Source organism: Dipteris shenzhenensis, chromosome 18, assembly GCF_047967505.1.
Source record: "Dipteris shenzhenensis isolate YYH24624 ecotype China chromosome 18, Dip_SZ_1.0, whole genome shotgun sequence".
In the NCBI taxonomy this organism is placed as follows: Eukaryota; Viridiplantae; Streptophyta; class Polypodiopsida; order Gleicheniales; family Dipteridaceae; genus Dipteris; species Dipteris shenzhenensis.
In genome coordinates, this window is record NC_141613.1 from 12,690,829 (window position 1) to 12,695,576 (window position 4,748).

Here is a 4,748-nt window from a genome sequence, read left to right on the forward strand (position 1 = left end):
CAAGTGCTTTGTCCTTTGTAAGAACAAATCTAGTTTCCTCCAATGGAGTTATTCTCTGTAATAAATCATATGGCTCACTCCATAAATGATCTCCAGTGCTTCCATTGCATCACTGGAATATCGTTATGCATGCTAAATTGGAAATAGTGTGGATTTTTGTGCCCTATTAATGCATCATCTCCCCCTTTTAAATGTGGCTCTATGAATTCTCTCCAATCTACCATTCTCTCCAAGATAGCCACTTTTGATTCCTCTTTTCGAGAGCCTCCAATTTTTTCCCCAATTCGAGACATCATATCCTCCAATGTCAGAACATCCTTTGACTTTAACCCACTAGAAATAACACTAAATATTTGATCTATGTCTTCATGTGTATGGCCAACAAAAAGAAAACCAACTTCCACTTCTTCAAATATTTTCAAACCAACCAGCATAGAGCATAAACCAAATATATATCTATTCTTGTTTTCTCTCTAGCAGTTATTATATATGCAAGGTGCGAGGTAAACATCCATGTGCATCTTTGACCTCCCATGTTGCTTTCATAATGGATGATACCACTTGGTTACTATCTTGTTCATTCCAAGCAATCAATCCATACATCACAAAAGAGTCAAAATCCATGCACTAATACTTCACACAAATGTGTTTTTAGTCCATGTTTACCCTCCAATGGTGGTGGGGTATGTCTATACCTTGGTAATGTTGTTGTATTCTGATCCATGCCATCAATGGTAATGCACATGGACTTTTTGACATACAAAATAGCTTCCTCTCTCCAAGAAGCATACTAACAATCTAGCATCTTGCACATGACTTAAATGGATTGTTTGCCATCTTATATCTTTTCCTCGCTTGTGCTCACATTTACTATGTTCAATGTTAATTTTCAATTCCTCACATGTATTGCATTTTGACATCCTTTTCTTTGATGGTGTCTTGACATGGAAAAACTTTCCACGCCAAATTTTATACAATGTTTCCCTTGAAATCATGCTCTCTTCTCTATCTTGTAAAGTTTTATTGATTGTTTCTATCACAACCTTCTTTTTCATTCCCAAAGGAAGATGATGTTGGCATTCCACACTTCCATCTAGCATTGTTTGGGGAAGATGAGGCTATGGTAATGCATGATCATCAAGGATTTGATTTTAATGTTGCAATTGCATTTCTAGTGCTTCTTTTCCCTTTAAGCTTATAGGCATTTCCATGAATTTTATGAACCTCTCCCCAGGTGGTCCAATATGTAACATGTGATAATCTAGTTAACCATTGATATCCTCAATTACATATGGATGTCCCATTAACCATGGGTTTCAATTAGGGTTTATATGAGGTTTATAGTGTCTTGTCCTCGAGTCCTTATCACCTTGATGAAGAAAACAAAAAAACTCTTGAAGAAAATAGTTATGTCTATTAATACTTGTCTTACTCCAAATGCTGATGTGCATGGATTCACAATCATCTTTTGCAACTTTTCTTATGCAAAGTTTCCTACAACAAGAATGCATAAGAGTCATTTCTATATTCTCCTCAGATAACATTACATGTCTCTTGGGTTCTAGAATTGGTTCCATGATTCATCGCCTCTTCACACTTACATACTTTCTTTTTGTGAATAGTGTCTTGCGTTTCCAAGTTGTGAGTCCATTATCTGGCATTGAATCTATTTCTCTTGAATCTTCATCTCTAAAATCAAATGTAGAGTGTCCTTGGGAATTATTTGATGTCACTTTATAATATCTTGGAATTGGCAATCTAGTAGACAACTTGTTCATTAAAGTCAACCTATTGCCAATGTCTCTTGAATTTTGTTGTTGAACTATTTCTCCTTCATAGTTAGATGATTTACCATCCATATGCTCCATGCTAGTAAGTACATTAGGACCATCACTAGTCTTATATGTTCTTCCATCTCTGCCCTCCATTCCAATGACAACTTCATGACCATGATCATTAATATCAACAATTCTAGTGAGCATGTTTGAGTCACTTGCAATACAAGACAAGTCTTCTATACTGGTGAGCATGTTTGAGTCTCTTGCAATACAAGACAAGTCTTCTATAACAGTGAGCATGTTTGGATCACTTGGAACACAAGACAAGTCTTCTATACTAGTGAGATGCTCGAGTCACTTGCAACTAAACTCCGAACCCAAAATCGTAAACGTACCTCCAACCTATTGCATGTGCAATAGGTTGGGGTTGCACCCACCAACCTGTTGCACATGCAACAGGTTTGGGATATCTTCAACAATTTGGTGGGTGTAATCCCAACTTGTTGCACATGCAACAACTTGGGGGGTACACCCCCAACTTGTTACATAAATCATCAAAATTTATTGATTTGTGTAACAAATTGGGGTTGCACAAATCACCAAATTTACTAATTTGTGCAAAAGGTTGACGTTGCATCCACCAACTTGTTGCACATGCAACAGGTTGGGGGGGTACAACCCAACCTGTTGCACAAATTAGCAAAACTTAGTGATTTGTACAATAGGTTGGGGTTGCACCCACCAACTTGTTGCACATGCAACAGGTTGGGGTTGCACCCCCCTTTGCACATGCCCCAACCTATTGCACATGCAACAGGTTAGGGGTACACCCAAACCTGTTGCACAAATCACCAAAAATTGTAAATTATTGCTTGTATTTTAGGGTTCAGCTAGGGTTTATAATCTAGATTCTAGAGTTTAGAGATTATGTTTTAGGGTTAAAGATATAGGTTTTCGGGTTTAGGATCTAGGTTGTAGGGTTTAGGATTTAGGGTTTATGGTTTATAGATTTGTCTCTAAGGTTAAGAGTTTAGAATATAGAAAGTAAGGTCTATGGTTTATGGTTTACGGTTTATGATTTTAGGGTTTAGGGTTTAGCATCTAAGGTAAAGAGTTTAGAATGTAGAATCTAGGTTGAATGATTTAGGGTGTAGGTGCAAGGGTTTAGGGTTTATGGTTTAGTATTTAGGGTTTAGGATTTAGGTTTAGGGCTTAGTATTTAGGGTTTAGGGTTTAGCATCTAAGGTAAAGAGTTTAGAATGTAGAATCTAGGTTGAACAATTGTGGGTCTAGGTGCAAGGGTTTAGGGTTTAGGGTTTAAGGTTTAGGGTTTAGGGTTTAGGATTCAGGATTTAGGATGTAGGGTTTAGGGTAATTTCATATAGGAAAAAATAAGTAAAATATGCATTCTAAATCATGCCAAAGAATGGCTTGATACTTTGCACAAGCCTTAAAGTAAGTAAGTGTAACATTTGTACAAAGTATCATACCCATCGAAAACAAGTACATAGGCTAAGAAGCACATGGGCATATTTCTCAACAGTCTTGCATGATGCATGCTAAGAAACGAGAAATATGCACTTCAAACAATATACTAAATGATATCATTTGGGAATGATAATTTACAGAGGTCCTACACTAGCATAATGTAAATCTTATGCAAAGTATCATATCTAAAGAGGCAAATTGATGTGTGTGCGTGTGTATGCCTATGGGCTTGGAGTCCTATGCTAGGAGTGTGTGAGAGTAGGTGTGCTAGAGTGGGTAAAGATTCTAGTAGGTGTGATTTGAGTGAATCAAGGAGTGTGGTGAGTGATTGAGAGAATGTAGGGATTGATTGAGAGAATTGAGGAGTTTGGTGCTTTGTAAATTCTTGCCTATATAAGAGGCTCATATTAAGAATAAATTACAACTTGCCATTGCTTCTATCTTGTGTACTCTCTCTCTCAACGATGGATCTCTGCCTCCATCCTCCTTGAACTCTCCATTACTCTCTCTCTCTCTCACCCTAGTACCTTCATGTGGTATCAGAGCTAGCGGCTCTCCTATTCCTCTAGTCTACCATTCTCCTCGTGCTCTTCTCCACCTCACTAGCTCTCCTACTCCTCTAGCCTACCATCCTCCCCGTGCTTTTCTCCACCTACAGTAGCCTACCATAAGAGGAGTCTCCATTGCTTGAGAACTTGAGGACACGAGATTGGTGTCATACCACTACTTCTAGAACTCATTGGAGATTGATATGAGGCAAGTGTTATCCTTTTCAGCCTCCTTGATTTAGCCTCCCAACAAGCATCTTCCTGCAAACTAGTTCTTTTCCACCTGTCGTATCTGTGCACCCAGATAGAAGACAACCAACCTTTTGCTGGTATCACCAAGCATAGCCAACAACCATCATCTTCTAGTAACTGATTGATAGTTTTGAGAGGGTCATCAAAGGAAACAACTTTGATAGTCATCTCTATTGTAGCCCGTGGCTGTGCCATCAGTGGTAGCTGTGAGCTGAGTTGCCTACCACTATGAAGCAGCTCCATCTAGAAGCCAGTGGACTACTCTATCCCCCTACGTGAATCTGCTTCTTCAACATCGACTAAGTTGGCAACCATCTACAACAAACTCTCTGCTCTCTGCTTCAGCCACTCGCCAGCCAATGGGCTCCTGAGCCACCAAGCTGCTCCAACTGACTCCTACTCCATCAATGAGCTGATACATATGGCCTCTCTAATGAGCTCACTAGCTTGCACTCCATCAACAAAGCAGGTTGCCCACCGGCCAACAAACAACTGCATCCAATGACCAACGGCTAGACCTTGACCTTCCACGAAATGCTTCTCCAACGCATGCAAGCTCCAAATGATGCATTCAATCTCTCTTTGGCTTGCAACAAACGCTGCCTCTTCCAGATGCTTAGAAAAACATCGTCAGTGATAAGACTCCCACAGACGAAATCGACAGCTCCTTCCTCTACCTTCA